The 17,251-nt window shown below is 44.9% G+C and overlaps 1 protein-coding gene across 4 annotated transcripts in view; it reads right to left on the bottom strand.

Annotated features, from left to right (window-relative positions):
• LYPD6 (LY6/PLAUR domain containing 6) overlaps positions 1-17,251 on the bottom strand; it is a 32,019-nt gene that overhangs the window by 9,301 nt on the left and 5,467 nt on the right. The window lies entirely within an intron of this gene.

Raw genomic sequence — 17,251 nt, 5'->3', positions numbered from 1 at the left:
CATGCTGTCTGTTGGTGAAAGGTCCTGGGCACTGACACAGAAATCCTGGTTAACTCAATCTTCCCAGCTCCAGCAGCACCTCAGAGGCGGGAAGGCGTTCCCATTCCCGCTCCGCAGCGGGATTACTCCGGCCTGCCCTTTGCCCTGCCACGCTGCCTTGGAGATGAACCATTCGAGGCCCCGAGCAGCAGCCCAGTTGCCCACTTGTCAGGTCTCATTAGGGAGGTGACATCTCATCCTCGTTGTCACCAGCCCTGGGGACAATGGAAGGTCCCAATCCTCCCGGGAAGCGCTGGAGCGGAGGCCGGATATCAGAGCTCCGGTTTTAGGGGAGAAGTGTTGATGGAGGGGACGGTTATTTTTAAGGATAGCTTTGTCCCTCCTGTCCCTCTCAAGCTCAGCCAGCTGACCATGACCAAATCCATGACCTGGGCCACCACCAGCTGCAGGTTTGCAGTAAAAACACCATTCCAGGAGGGGAAAAAAGGGGAAAAAATAGGAGTCAGACACCAAATCTTCCCAAACAAACACTTCCCCAAAGCCAGGCAGGCAGGAATTCCTGATCCACGGCTGTTTCTGTGGTTCTCCTCATGCAAGTATGGCACAGGTTGTGGTGTTCTGTGTCCCCCACCTTGTTCCCATGGGAGGCAGAGAATTTCCCTGCTCTCCCTGGATTTCCAATGCAGTGGGAAGCTGTCTGGTCTCACAGGAGGTTGATGATTCTGCTGACACCTCCTTCTCAACCTTCCTCCTGCATCTCCTCCTCACTGTCTGGGCCACACCTCCAAGTTCCTACAAGGTTCCTACTAATTTCATCCTGACATTTCCTTTTATTCTCCCCCTTGGAAGAGCCTCCATCCCAGAATGCCCTAAATCAAGCCTTCCTTGAGTGAAATAAGCCAGGAAAAGTTCCCTCCCAGCGGGCAGGAGACTTTCTGAGCCCTAAAGCAGCGATCACAGCATGGCCAGGCAGCGCCATCTATGAGAAACCGCCGAGACCTCAGCACGAGCTGCTCGCTCCCGCGAATTCCGCTGTGCGGGGTCAGCTGGGCCATCCTTCCACGGCCTTAGGATGATTATTCCTCAGTGGGAAATGAAGCCATGGGAACTCCGAGCAGCCTGACGAGGCTGGAAGAGCTGTTCCTGCAGGCACACTCTTCCCTCCAGGAATACCTCCCCATGTACCACCCCAACACAACTTCCCCCAATAACTCTGCAGATTTTCCTCCTGCCTTTCTTCCGAGGTCACACAAAGCTACAGGTTGGACTTTCCATGACTGAATTGACAATATTTGGATTAGTTTTCATCTCCCTCCAGCTTCCAAACCCAAACCTGCCTCTCTGCCTGGGTCATCGCTGTCCAACGACAAACGGGAATGACGACGGAACGTTTTCCGTCTGGCAGCTGGGCCAGATCCCAGACAACAATCTCAGGGACTGTTGGTAACTTCACCAGCTGTAATTGCCTTTTCCCCCCCTTCTCCTTTATCCTGCTCAACCTTTTTGTGTCTATTCTATTTATTTCTTTTGGTTCCCACCACACATGTCAAAAGGTTATGAAAAAAACCTGGAATTCTTAGGAATTGCCTCCAAATCCAGGTTTTTTCTGTGTGCCATTTAAGGGATTTTCTTGGCAGTTTCACCCCAGGAATGGGTAAATGTGTGTCCCCCTCCCCATAAAATGGGATGTGGCCAAGCTCTTGTATCCAAGGAACCTCTTGGAGCTCTTGCAGAGGGGTTCGCTACCCCTCCTCAATTACAGTAAGCAAGAGTAATTAAACAATCAAACAGAATTAGTGCACTAATTACTCCCAGGAGTGTGGCCCACCTAATCGCCTTGCTGCTAATTACAAAGCCTGGAGTTCATTGAGCTAAAAGCCCTGGACCTGGGGAAGTGAAGGGGGGGACAATATGTTCCCTCTCACGCCGCCTTCCCTCGGATGCAGTTTAAGCTGTAACAGGATGTGATTCCAAGATTATTTTACAGGCAGTGCTTGGCTTCTGTTTTCAACCTGAACCACTCATCTCTTCAGTCCCACCAGCGAAACTTTTCTTAGGTCCCTCATCTTTTAACGATCTGGGGTAAAATGTCACTTCTATTCACCCTCAGGATAGTTTGGCTTCAGAAAAACAGAGATGGAATAAATATATTCTCCTGGAATATCTAAGGCACTCAGTATTTGGCATTAGGGACAGGGAAAAAAAAGGGAATTTAAAATTAAGCCAGGCCACGATATAAGAAAAGATAATTTCTGGAAATTAATTGTCAAGCTGAGCTGGTGAAAGTGGTGGGACACCACTTTTCCTTCCTTTAAATTACGTGAAATATTCAAACCCATGACCACAAATGCCTCTGAATCAGCAGGAAAATGGACATGGATGATCCAATAAATCATTTCAAGACCTATTCTTGGGGTTTTGCACCGCCTGCAATAGAGGCAGCGAGGGCAGCAAGCCCAGGGGGATGTGGAAAATCAGGATTTAGCTCCATTTGGGAATTCTGGAAGCTCCTCAGCACATGGGCTGACCTCAATAAATGGAGAGCCCCCAGACAGCCCGGCTCCGCACAGACAGGATAAGGAAACCATGCGTGAGCACAGAAATCCTGGGATTTTCCTGCTAATAAGACACAAACCCCCCAGTCACTGAGTTCCAGTGGCCAAGGGGAGGAGGGCAGTTAAATTATTCCCTAAATAAACTTTTAGGTTCACTGGGACAACTGAAAGGGCTCCTCTTCCCAAGGCAGAGATGCTGTGGATTACACTTTCCTTCCTGCTCCTCAGGAAAGTCTCATGGCCGAAGGAGGAAGGGGATCACCCACAAAAGGAATTTCAGGACGGGGAGGCTGGTCCAGGGCTGGTGACAGCACTGGAAGGGGGCAGGGTGGTGAATTTTTCCTGGGCACAAGAAAAATGAAATCGCAAGGAACAGAATCTATGAATGAAATTCAATTTTGGTGAAGCTCCATGTGGAAACAGCGATTGGGATCATTCTGGACCATCTTTCCTCCTTAGATTTAAGCCAAGCAAGAGCATCCCAGATACTGGGAAAAAGGGAAAGAATTGTGCAGTGTGACCAAATAAAGTGCAGCCAAAACGATGCCAAAGAAACAAGGGAAATTTAAAAGCAGGATAATGTATTCCATGTTTATGACGAGAGCTGGAAAATTATCTAAGCTGCAACCAAGACATGAAACCTGTCAAGAAAATACTTTCCTAGTCCATGTTCCAGCTTGGCAGGTACATAGAAAGAGCAATTTGAACAGAATGGGATGAATTTTTAAGGTTAAATTCTTGTTAAGTCAAGAAAATTGGGACAACCTGGGAGGATCCTCAGTATTTTTAAAGGATCAAAGGAACAGCCGCCGAGCCAAAGGTTATCCTGGGTAAACTCCTGGAGCAGTTGATTTGTGCTGCAGCAACAAATATTTCAAGTAGTAAAAAATTACAAGGGAGGGTCGTTGGGATGGTGTGGAAAATAAATCTCCAAACAATCCCATCGTTTTCCAACGGGCAGGATCTGGCTCTGGCTGTGAAAGGAGACTGTTACAGGGAATAATTGGGGGGAGACCAAAGCAGGAGCACCAAAGCTCCTCCTGATTACCAAAATGAGCTCTACCCAATTAACCAAGCGTGCTCAGGCCAAATTAAAACCCAGCTTAGTGACATCTCAAAATCTAATTGGTGAAAAGGGCACCTCCAAAGGAGGGGGTTTTTTTCCCCCATCTCCCAGCAGTTCTGCATTCAGTATTTTTACGCCAAAAGTATTGATAAGAAACTCGTTGATTAGAGGCTGATGGGGACATGAAAGAGGGAGTCTGTCCCTCCTGCACCAAACTGTGCTTTAATAAAGCCAGACATCAATCTGCACCATTGTGTTGCCGCTCTCCCGATGCCTCTCCGGCGGGATTTGTGACAGTTCCTCTGGGACATCACCTCGCACATTTGCCATGCTAGATTAGGCACCGAGGCCCGACCCCGCGGCATCCGCCCGAAACGAGCTCTGTGCGACGCCACAGCTCGGCCCTGCCAACGTCACCTCGAGCAAACGAGGTTTTATTGTTATGAACTCAGCCAAAATTGCAGCTTTTTCCCCCTCTGAGGGGTGTTTTGGCCCATCGCTGATTGCGCCGTCATTATTCCTTGCCTTTCCTCCATTACGAGATGTTAATGAACCCCTCAGTTTTCCCAATTCCCGCTGTAATGCCGTGTTTTTCCCCCAAATAAATTTACGTATGCACGTAGCAGTTAATGAACACCATGTGTCATTTTTCCAGCCCTGGACACGGCAGGATGAGCCCATGGAAAGGCTCCCTTCCCCTGACAGTTCACCCAGAGTTCATCCTAATTTTTATTTCCTGACCCGCACGTGAATTCCCGTTGGCACAAGGCACCAAAAATCCAGGACACACAGGAGGACAACGCATCTGCTTTCCTCATTTCTAAAGAGCACATCTCAAACCAGGCTGGAGAAGATGCCACGCCACTGTCAGCACCAGGGGAATAATTGGGAAGGGCTTGGCCATTCCCAGCTGGACAATTCCGACATCTCCGTAAAATTTAATGACCAACGACCCAAGCCTCGTCCAAGGATCCTTTAGATAAGTACCTCGTTCTCATTTTTGTCTTGATAAAGTAGCTTGTGTTTTTGTGAGTCCCAATTTATCTGAGGCAGATTTCTACAGCAAAATAAGTAAGATTTTCTTGTTCTATTTTATTCTTTCTGCTGAAATTTTTTGCTCCGTAAGGGCTCTAACAGATTTTGTCATAAATCTCTTTGCAGAAATCACCATAATTAGTTATATTTAAAGAGCAAAATTCATCTGATTTCGTATTTTCAGTCCTGTGGCACCAAAATTCAAATATTTTCCTCCAAAAGCTTTACTCCAAGTTACCCTCTCCAGTTTTAATGTGTATTTTATTTGGTATAAATGAGAAAAGCTACATATCATTAAATAATATGAAATAAACCCAAATGAGAATGACCAATTAATGTTCTTTCAGCTGTCTGGTTAATCCATGGAGTGAACAAATCCTTAATTCATGAAGATTTTCATTTGTTTTTCCAGGAAAACAAAACCCAGCAGAACCCAAAACAAACCCACTGCTCCATAAGAATTTCCAGTGTTATTTGAATTTAACGGCCAATTAATTGCCACTTGTCTGCTCAGAAAAAGCCATTTAATTCCTTTATTTTTCCAACTTGTTGATGAAAAAAAGAACTAATTAAGAGAAAGCTCATCCCCAGCACGATGGGAAGCTGTAAAACACCATCCCCCATTTTAGCCACCGCTCCCAGGATGGTTTCAAACTTCCAGCACCGCAATGAGGGGTCTCAGTGGATATTCCTGAGATGGATATTTTGGATTTCTCTTCGGTTTTTATCACATAAATGTCCTGGGAAGCTGAGCAGTGTGGGTGCCTTCCTACGGAAAATTCTCTACCCTTGGCTTGTGCAGAAAGTCACTCCTTTATTTTAATGTCATTACAATTTACTGATGGACGAAACGCTCTGAGCAGCGGAATTAATTTCAATTTTAATCCATTTTTCTGACGCTAAAGGGAATAATTTTGCTGTTCCAAGTTCGGTTTGGAGGAAACCATTTATAAAGTGAATTAAACACAGAGAAAACTCCAGGAATAAAGTAGGGACATTTCCTTCCCCAGCAGCCATTTCCTTGTATATTTAATTTTTTATTCGGTTTTTACACAAGTTCTTCACCCTCCCTGCATTTCACTTGTAGATAAACACCGCCAATCAATTTTAATGTGGATTTATCACGTAAATATGGGCACAACACAATATTACAAGGAAAAATCCTATCATATTCCACAGTTAAACAAAAAAAACATTCCCACGATCCATAATTGCCTGCCAGCAGGTCAGAGAGCTGAGGCATGAATTTATTTCTAGTGAGAGTAAATAGATAATTCAATATTTATTTAATAAATAAAATAAAATCAAGCTACTGAACAATTCTGCCAGCAGAAAACCAGGCTCTCATCCTCATGGATTTCACCCCAAAACAAACCTTATGATTTTTAAGCAATGCCAGAAAAGGGATTTTATGTTATTTTGTTATTTTGGGTTTTTTTTGTGGTTGTTTAATTTTTTTCATCCAATTTTTACTTCAACCCAAGAGAAATAATTCCCTGGAGCTCAGAGTATTTGCTGCATTTATTTGGGGTTAACTGCAAATAACAACAGTGCCCAAGGATAGAAAAAGGGAATTTTCCTGAAATTGCAGTGCCTGGATAATGGAAATTTTCCCAAAACAACAACATTTTATTCACAATAAGCAGAATATTTCTGTCTCGTGGCAGAAATAATGCTGGCATGAATAAAGCTTCCTAAAAGTAGGCTCAGATAAAAAAGGGGTGGGAAGATCATTGAGGATCTTCCAGGAATGAGATAAATCCCGAGGGTCACTGGGCCATCACAAAGTGTCCATTAGAACAGGAAAACCCCGGTTTGGGTAATGTAAAAATAAAAATTAAAAATAAAAATAAAAAATAAAAATAAAAAAATAAAATTAAAAATTAAAAAAACTCTAAATAAAAATAAAAATAAAAAATAAAAAACAAAAAAATTAAAAATAAAAAACAAAAAAATTAAAAAATAAAAATAATTTTTAAAATAAAAAATAAATAAAAATAACAAAAATAAAAATAAAAATTAAAAAAAAAATCAGGGGAGTGAAGCACAATAACCCCACCCAGGAGCCAGGACAAGGACCTGGACACTGCCCAAGATCAGCAGGGCAAGGGAACAGGAGCTGAGGTGGGAAAGGAACAGGATGTCCAGGATGGAGAGAAACCCACACGCATTGGACAATTTTTATGGAATCCCAGACTGGCTTGGTTTGGAAGGGACTTAAAGCCCATCCCATCCCATCCCTGCCGTGGGCAGGGACACCTCCCACTGTCCCAGGCTGCTCCCAGCCCCAATGTCCAGCCTGGCCTTGGGCACTGCCAGGGATCCAGGGGCAGCCACAGCTGCTCTGGGCACCCTGTGCCAGGGCCTGCCCACCCTCCCAGGGAACAATTCCCAATTCCCAATCTCCCATCCAGCCCTGCCCTCTGGCAGTGGAAGCCATTCCCTGTGTCCTGTCCCTCCATCCCTTATCCAAATTCCCTCTCCAGCTCTCCTGAAGCCCCTTTAGGCCCTGGGAGCACCACATCCCTTTACACCTCCCCCCATAACCAAATGGGGAAAATGCAGAAGGTTTATGGATCACATCAATTAAAACTTAACCCCTTCTTGGTATTAATTAAACTTTAAACCTCTCTTCATCTGCCCTGCCTCCTGCTAGATCCGAATGCCTCATCCCCTTGGCATTACAAAGTCCACTTTCCCAAGGTTTTTTTGGAATATCACCCATAATTCAGGAGCCTGCCAGCCCAGAGATGTTATCTGGTACGAAGAATCCCTCAAAATCATGCTCCAACTCATCTGCCTCACTCACTCGCCTTCAGAACGTGCTAAAAACACAAAAGCTTTTCCAAATGTGCCCCCTGATTTCACCATTGCTTCATTTCCCCTCATGAATCACCTGGAATTCCACAGGCCACGATCTGTAACTTCCATTGTGTCACCGCTGACGTTCTCCCTGTGATTTACTGGTTTTCATTAGATCCGATCTCCACACTCAGTCCTACCCCAAATTCATGGAGGAATTCACTCCTGACCAGGGAAATGTTGAAAATACACCAATTTTCAGCCTCTAATTTCACTCAAATTGACCTTTTCTGCCAATTATTTCCATGCTGACAGGAACAAATACCATTATAAATAATGACCCTCCGAGGGCCCCTCTTCCTGATTTTCCTTGGGAAAAACGAGGCTTCCAGGAAATTCATTCCACAACACTTCAATATTTCACCACAACAAGCACAAAGGAATATTTAAGACACAATAAACCCATTTAAATTTAAAATATTTGAACCAGAGATCTGTAGTTTGCTTCCCACTTCAAGCACTCGGCTGACACCATCATATTTTATTATATTGATTTTTAGGCTCCCCAATAATTGAGAAATCGCTTCCAAAAGGGTGAAGGATCCTTGGGAATACCAAAGGATTGCCCCTGGATCAGCACAGCCTGTGCAAAATAGAGCAGAGAGCACAACCTGGCCAGTCCAGAATATTATAGAAAAGAAAAAAAATTAAATTAAATCAGTCTAGATTAAAGGATGATAAAAATTTACTCCCTAAAGCCAACAGACTAAGTAGAAAACGGGCTAGAAATTCAAAAATCCCACTGGTCCAAAGGATACATGGGAACAGGTGTGATAAAAGGAATTCCAAATTATTTTCCATGCCACTATTTTAATTCATTTTTTTAATAGGTCATTTAGGCCTCATGAAAAAAATTAATCAGGTCAGGTTCCTTTAGGGAATGATGGCCTTTCCAAGGATATTATAGATAAAATATAGATGACTTTGATGATATCAATGGCCAGGCTCACCAACAGACAGCCTTTTTGGCACTGAAACACCAATTTAATTCCCATGATGTCTAATCATGCAAATATCTTAAATTAATAAGGGAAGAAAGACACTTTTAAAAGAAATTTTCTTTCCTTTTTTTCTTTCTGCAAGCCCTGAGCACTTCCAGGCAACTCAGGAATGAGGTCAGCTCTGGCCATACTTGGAAATGAAGGCCTGGAGTTGGCTCATGCCAGCATGTCAGTGCTGGTTGCATGTTTATATATGAAAATATTATAATTTATTGTTAGATCTAATTGTCTATTGTTATAATTGTCCTGTATTTAAATATTATGATTCATATAATAATATAAAATCAGGGAGTCATGGAATGGGTTGGGGTGGAAAGGACCTTAAAGCTCATCCCATCCCACCCCTGCTGTGGGCAGGGACACCTCCCACTGTCCCAGGCTGCTCCAAGCCCCGTCCAGCCTGGTCTGGGACACTTCCAGGGATTCAGGGACAGCCACAGCTTTTGGCTTTAAACTGAGAAAAGGCAGGGGTAGATGGGATATTGGGAATAGATGGGATATTGGGAATAGATCCTCCCCTGTGAGGCTCGTGAGGCCTTGGCACAGGGTGCCCAGTGGAAGTCAGGAAGGTTTGCTAATGTATTCCGACAGAAATGACTCCAAAACCACGTGGAAACCAGGAGTTCCTGGGAGCAGAGGCTTCCCCTGCTCTGCTTTCCTTTAAATCAGCAGGAAAGCTCCCACTGACCTCAAATCCCAGCTCCATAGGGACGCTGATGCCCTGAGTGGGGACAGGAGCATCCTCCTGCCAAGGCTGAGTGGGACCAGCTCCCACAGGAGCCTGATCCTGCAGAAAGCCTGGAATCCACCCAAACCTGGCCCCTCCTGCACCCAGCAGAGCTCTACACACAAGCTCATAGTCGAGACCACAACTCTGATCACCACGATTCCTAAATCCCAATAAAATTAATTTGGGCTCCCAAGCACTGGAGCCCAAGTAGAGCAGTCCCAACTCCCAGTGCCACCACAAATCATTCCTTTGCCATCCAGGTCCCTCATCTTCTCCGTTAAAACCTTTCACAGATCAAAAAGTGATTTTAAAATGTACCTTTCTATAGAGGAGCAGGAACCACAGAGCTCCAGAGCAGCGGGATAAGGTGAGCAGGACCAAACCAGGGAAGAGGAGCTCCCTGAGCTCCTTAAAAAGTCACCAGCAGTGGGAGAAGCACCAGGAATTAATTAGGGAACAGTTTCCCACCTCTGCTCAGGTGTCTGCTCTTTGTTTACCAGAATCACCTGACAAAAAGAATTGCTCCAGGTGAGACTGTTAGAGAAATAAATTAAAACAATAACAAACTGAAGTTTGAACAGTTTGGTTTTGTATTTGTGATCCTTCCCCTCTATGCAACAGAATTAACAGAGAAGCAGGAAAGGTCTCATCCCTCCACGAGGAATTTGTTTTTTCCACACCTGCACACTTGAAATCCTAAAATTTTGCATAGGGTTGCCATGAAAATTGTTTGCCTCAGAACAGAAAATAATCAGTGGTTTAAGTCTTTGTTTTAGAGTCTTTCAGGAAATAATAATTTAAAAAACCAAAAGAAAAACAATAAAACAAAAATAAAATAAAGTTCCAAGGCGAGGTTGAAGCAACCTGGCATAGTTGAAGGTGCCCGTGGCAGGTGGGATGAGCTTTAAGATCCCTTCCTAGATTTATGGGGTTTTTTAGTGTCATTGGCAGCACACTCACCCCTCATGGCTATGATTCCCCGATAAAGCAGCAGATCCCAGCGCAGGTGGAGGCACCACTCTGGGAACTCAGGTGGGTTTTCAACCCCAACAGCCACAGAGGGGACAGAGCAAAACCCAGAACTTCCCCCTCTGGGCTTGCTCATCCTCTGGAATCCTGATCACAGCTCAAAAAAATTCATTTTTCTTCTCGAAGCGGAAAAGAAGAAATAAAAAATGTGCTGTACAACCTTCTCCTGTTATGACAGACTTGCAGACATTTCACATTTTTGATTTATTACCAGGGGCTGGTTTAGGGAGCTCCACGTTCTGTGCCAGAGATATGAGGTCATGGAGCTGAAGTTCTGACTCCCTGCCAGCTCGAGCTGTGATATTAAAAGAAGCCAAAATGAGCTTCCTGTGCAAAACTGGGAACAAAAGAGCATTTTTCCAGTGCTACCCCCAGGGTTAATAGGAATCTCAACATCCAGCTCCAGGCACAGCTCCCATCTCATCACACCATCAGCTCCTGCTTGCACGGAGCAGAAATCCAGTGTGGGCTCTTTTGGGATGTGTCTCTGTTTAAAATCAGCGCAGAGACACAGAGGGATTCCGGCAGAAGCTCCCAGCCCGGATCTCCCAGCACAGACATTCCCAACAAGGTGCTCGTTTCCCGAACATGGAGCACACGGAATGGGGTGGAAGGTGCAGCCTCAATCCACAGCTGGGGACACAATGGACTCTGTTACCATGGGATGGTTTGGGTGTGAAGGGACCTTAAATCCCATCCCAGTCCACCTCTGCCGTGGCAGGGACACCTTGCACTATCCCTGGTTCCTCCAAGCCCTAGCCAGCCTGGCCTGGGACACTTCCAGGGATGGCACAGCCACAGCTTCTCTGGGAATTCCATCCCAGCCCCTCTCCACCCTCCCAACCAGGAATTCCTTCCCAATATCCCATCCATCCCTTCCCTCTGCCAGTGGGAAGCCATTCCCTGTGTCCTGTCTGTCAGAGACTGAAATATTATAGTTTATGACTTAAACATTTTCTTAAAGGACTTTTAAAACTGTATTACAAAAGCTGCAGAGAAGACTCCCACACCGTGAATGGGGCCCTGAGGTCTGACAGTGCTCACTGATGAAGATAAGATGAAGTAACAACTCAGGGCTGGGCACATTCACAGAGCACAAGCTTAACACCCCCAAGGTGGAGACCACAGCCCCAGGGCTATCAGTTGCCAGGCTCACACAGACCCTCGCACCAAGGGGTGGAAGGAGGAGAGGCTTTGGGTATCTTGGAAAAGCCTCTGGTCAGAAGCTTATCCACAGCAGAAGGGGGTGACATGGCCCATCACAGGGGCCCCCCTCAAAGGGGTGCCCAGACCCTGCACCAGAGCACCAGAGGTGATGCAGCAGACCCTCAGTGTTGCAAGGGACAGCGTCAAGCCAGCCCCTGCAAGAGAGGCACGTGGGCGTTCCCACCTGGCCCAAAGTGTGCATTAATCCATGGAATTCTGCACTCTTTGGTGTGTGGCCGTGTGGCCACGGCGGCCATGGGGGACCCTCACCACCAGGAGGGGAGCAATGAGACATCGTTGGGACCCTCAGATGGGTGATGTGCTTCCACCTAACCCCTGTCACCTCTCCCTGTCCCCCGCGCACCCTTCTTTTTTTTCATTTCTTTCTCTCTCTCTCTTCTCTTCCCTTCTCTTTGCCTCTTTTACTATTAAATAAAATACATCAGTTTTTTGGCATCAACATCTAACCTCATTTGGTTTTAATCTCGTTTCTGGGAATATTTTGAACCTTCTAAGCTCTTTCCAGTTTATGCACAAAGACTTAGCTTGCTTTGCTTTTCTGAGTTTAAACCAGATCGTAACACCGTCCCTCCATGCCTTGTCCCCAGTCCCTCTCCAGCTCTCCTGGAGCCCCTTTAGGCCCTGCAAGGGGCTCGGAGCTCTCCCTGTGTCCTTCCCTTCTCCAGGGGAACATTCCCAGCTCTCCCAGCCTGGCTCCAGAGGGGCTCCAGCCTTGGAGTTTGCAATTATTAGAAGTGCTGAAAAGCTTGGAGCAGCTCCAGGGCCTCCTCTGGACCTGCTCCTGATGTTGGGCCCAGAGCTGGGGGCAGCTCTGCAGGTGGGGTCTCACCTGAGTGGGGCAGAGTTCCCACCTGAGTGATTATCCAGATTCTCACCCCATTATCCTCTGGACTGGCCATGGAAGGTTCCACCCGTGAAGGGCTGGACTCGGGAGATTTCTCTCTCACCACCAGCAGCCAAAGACCTGGTGATGGTGCCGTTTTCTTTAAGCAACCTCAGTGCTTAATTTTACACATCAGAGACCCAAAACAAATTCAGGCAGTGCTGTATTATCCAGTCAGGTGAGCTGCAGGAATTTGGGATTTGAAAAAAAACAAGCAGGTATTAAAATCTTACCCAAAACACTTAAAAATAATGTGAAAAATCCAACAAACGGACAGAGCTCAGACAGATCCAAGAGCGCTGGCCCAGCCCTGCCAGACCCTGCTGACAGCTGCTGGAAGCACGTGGAATCTTTCCAGGACAGATCACCTTGAAAATAATCCTCCCTCGAGAAAGCTTCTGATACCCAACGACATAAACCGCGCTCAGACAAACGTGGGAAGAAGACAACTGTGAGGGAAAAATTCCTTGGAAAAGCAATTATAATACAAATTATGGCATGGTTTAGGTTGGAAGGGATTATCTAATTCCAACCCCCTCCATGGATGTTGATCAGAGAGAAAAACTGAAGATAACACTGGCATCAGTGAACACAGTTATCAGATATTTTAGACCAAACGGGACAGAATTCAACACAATGGTTTGGAATTGCTCTCATTTCCTGAAGATTCAGGATCCAAACCCTCAGGTAGGTGTGGGATCAGCCTCGGGAATGAGGCCTCCACTCTCAAATGCATCAAACTGTTCTTGGGACTACAAATACCAGCGGGAATTTGGGTGTGCAGTGCACACTTTTCATTCTTCTATCACCCGAGAGTTTATGAAATTCCAGAGTCTTTCCTGCCTCCAAGAAAAGCCACATTTTACTGAAAGTTACCACATTTGTTAAAAGAGATCTACAGATAAAGTGCATGCTAAAGACATCCCCACAGCTTGCCCCATTGGGTAATAAAAGCTCTGTTCCTCTCCTTGTCTCCGAGTCAAGAATCCATCGGGAAGATGTTCTGGTGTCCAAAAAACTCTGGGAAAATCCCACACTTTATATAAAAATGTACCAACACATTTGTCCCAAGACACCTTTCCATTCACAAAAGCCATGAAAAAACATTGCTGCAAGGCTTAAAAACCCCTTCCCACAGAGGTTTCAGGTGCTTCTTTTTCCCATAAAACATCCTGTGGATGGATCCTGGATACAAGGATAAATAACCTTGGATTGAGACTGGAACTGGAATTATCCCAGCAACAAGCGTGGTTATAATGCTGCTCCTACTTTTGGAACCTCAACACAATTTTCATGAGGCATCACACGGTTCCCTTCATGTTTTTTGGCAACCAAGCCTGGAAAACCCCCTCCCAAAACCCCCTCCCAGCCAAGGAATTCAAATGAAAATGGGAAACAGAAGTGACAGACGCCCAGAGCTCCACACCTTGCACGGGGACAATTTGGTGCACGGTCCAAAGTACCCAACCTGTCCTAATCACCTTGAGCTTATTAATTTACAAAGCTTTGGCCCAACTCTCGGGGCTGGCAGATGATCAAGCTCTTAGTGGATGTGATTCAAACTAATCCACTAAAAGGCATTTAATTCCAGCGAGGAAATCAGGACTTTGCAATTATTAGAAGTGCTGAAAAGTTTTACTGCCAGCACACTTTCAAGGTGAGGGGAGAAACAACATCCAGCTCTGTCCACGGGGGTTTCCCACCTCAAATCCCAGTGCCAAATCCCACCCCATGGTTCTCCCAGTCCCCTTTCACTGGAGACAGGAAAAAAAGCAACTGGATGCAGCCTGTGGTGTTGCTTATTTTCCCCTTTTTCATCTTTCAGATCCCATTTTCAGTAGGATTTCCTAGGGAAAGGAGGATTTTTCCAAGTTACACAACTTCCCATTTGGAGCCATCGAGGCATTTGGCCAGGCTGGATGTGAAGGTTGGGAAGTTAATGAACATTCCATGATGGGAACATCCTCCAGCTGCCTCAGCCAAGGAAATCCTGCACTTCCATCAGTACCTCACTAAACACCAAAAAGACCAACTCCAAAAAAATCCCCAAATCCAACAGAGAAAGAAAGAGAGAAAACTTCCAGGTGTCCCAATCATGGGAAAAAAAATCAAATTACAACCCACGATCAGACCCAAAGCTGCAAAAAGCAGTTTCCTCACACGTGGGGCTCGTGGTGTCCTTGGAGCCAGGAATGTTCCTGGGAAATTTTTTTGTTAAACCGGGTCACTCTCAAGATTTTTATCTTGCCAGTTCCAGAAAGCCGAGGCCTCGTTGTCTGAACACCAACCCAAACACCACCAAGTGCCATTTCCAGCTAAAACATTTTAGTGTGTGTAAAACTCTCCTTTTATCAAGCAGGTAAATATTCATGCATTTAACAACACTCTCGGTTGCCTCAATTAAAATTTGCTCCATAAAACACTTCCACAGAAAAACATTCCTGAGGACAAACACCACCCAAAAAAGCCTTTTCCCCTTTTCCTACTTGAATATCAGATCTAAACCCAAGGTGGAAGCTGTTTAAAATCTCTGTTATCTGGGAAAAAGTAAGAAAATAATGATATTAATTTTTAAAACATTGTGAACTCCCCCAAAAATGCTCTGTACTCTATTAAATGTTTAAATAGTGCAAAGCTTGGTTGATACAAGCTGAAAATAGTTTAATAGCAGTGAAACTTCCATAATAGAACTGCAGCTGATAAAACAACTTCAAAACCTTCTCAATCCTTGAAGACCACCTGATGAAGACAGAGATCTCTATATTTGTGCACATATTTTGTAGAGTTATATAAAATAGATAATTTAGATGTATAAAATAGATATTTTAGAGACATAAAATAGGTATTTTAGATGTATTTTTTGTACATTTATCCATGGATGGACACACAGTCCTCCTCCAGCAGAGACAGGAGGTAAAATGAGGACAACAAGGCCACTTAATCTTGGGATGCAGGGAATCCACAACGTTTTCACTCCCCACAAACCACTCCTCGTTTCCACCTCCGTGGATACCCCAAGAAACTCTTCTCCACCAAATAACCTCCTTGGAAAACAGCTCCACAAAATCCCAGCAGGAATCCCGAGGGTCCAGCTCTGACATTTACGGATGGCTCCGGATCCCAACCCCGCGCTCACCCGCTCCTCCAGCGCTGCTCCGCGCCGGCACCGCCCTCGCCGGCCCCTTGGATCTTCCTGGAGAGGAGCCTCTCGGAGGGCTGGAAGCTCCTTAAGAGCATGAACACATCTCAAGAGATATTAACTCTTAGTATCTGCAGACTGGCATCTGCTTCCTCGGCAGTTTAGCCCCAAATGTACGTCTGGGAAGAAGGAGAGCCCTAAAACCAGGTGGGATTTCTATGAAATCCAGCCCTGCACTGGTTTGGCTTTAGAATCTTGTTATACAAACATGAGAATCCCAGGAAAACAAACTCCCTTTGGCGAAATACTGAAGGTTGGGAAAGCCTGGTCAGGCACAAAAACAAAGAGCTCAGTAGATGTGGCGAAAATAAAACATGCAAAAATAAATTCAACACCGTTAAATATTTAAATATACATAATAACACAATAAAATGGGCCAAATTGGTCATAAAAACACAATAATATGTAAAAAAAAAAGGCCTAAAAAATCTGAAAGTTCAAATGGTCTATTTCATTGTTTTGTTTCATATATTTAGATTTGCCACAAGACTTACACGGGGACACTCAAACAAATCTCATTCCTACAAACACAAAAATCGACTCTAAATAAACTGCATGTGCACAGCACCGATGAAACCAATATTTGGGATGTGGAATGAAAGTGCTGCCTCTTGGGATTCTGGCCAGGAAAGCCCACGAGACCCCATGACTTGAGCAGCAGATGCACAGAGCGAGGTCTTGAGATGCTCAGATTTCATCAAGGGCTCCCATTCTTCTGAGGACAAGAGCCATTGTTCCCTGTGCCACCAGGGCTCTTTGGGGACACTGCTGATGCACATCTGCCCAAATTAGGTTTTCTTCAATTCCTCAAAAATAACATCTGAAAAGCAACCTGGTGGAATTTGCCTCATTTATTCAAAAATGTGTCGGTGTGAAACAACAAATAAATTAAAATCCGCAGGAGGTGGCAGAGAGAAATACAGGGGTTTAAAGGAAGAATATTTTGGTTTGATTGTCCTTCTCCTTCCTACCAACCTCATTTTCAGGTGACTTTGTGGCAGATATTTATGGCATAACTTCACCTTATCATCCAGACACACAATATTTACTTTAAAAAGCCATCCTACAGCTGATTAAACTCCAAAAATGAGCTTGTCAAGCCCTTTCCTCCACCAGCCAGACCCAAAAATTCCTGATTTCCGTCATGGGAGCATGAATTTGGTGTCACAGAAGGACAATGAGCTGCAATCACCCCACCTGCACTCCAGAAGCAGAGCTGGAAAACGCTGGACTCACACTGCAAGGTGATTCCAGTTGGAAATCTCTGCCTGGATAAAAGTATGCTAACAGTGAAAGGGAACAGGGACTGGAGTTAAAAACTTCCAACCCTTCAGGGAGGAGAACGTAATCAGTAAGTAAATAAATTAATTAATTAATAAAGAATCAGAGCAGCAGTTCATGAAATTTCCTGAGGGAAGATATTTTTGAGGATTTTTTAAAAATTGCCCCAGGGCACTTAAAAACCACATTTAATAAGCTCAAAATTAAGCAAGATTAGGAGTGTGCAGCCTTCAGCATTTCTGGACATAAAACACCAGGAAAACACCCTCCTTCCATGAGTTCCACTTTTCCAGAGTCATTTTATTCTCTGCACTACAAACCAATCCTGAATCCAGGTAATTTCCTCTGTTAATCTGGTTTTATGCTTCTTTTTAGCACAGCAC

The sequence above is a fragment of the Corvus hawaiiensis genome, chromosome 7 (genome assembly GCF_020740725.1).
Source record: "Corvus hawaiiensis isolate bCorHaw1 chromosome 7, bCorHaw1.pri.cur, whole genome shotgun sequence".
Taxonomy (NCBI): domain Eukaryota; kingdom Metazoa; phylum Chordata; class Aves; order Passeriformes; family Corvidae; genus Corvus; species Corvus hawaiiensis.
The sequence above is the reverse complement of the archived record's forward strand: the minus strand, read 5'-3'. Positions and strand labels throughout refer to the sequence as shown.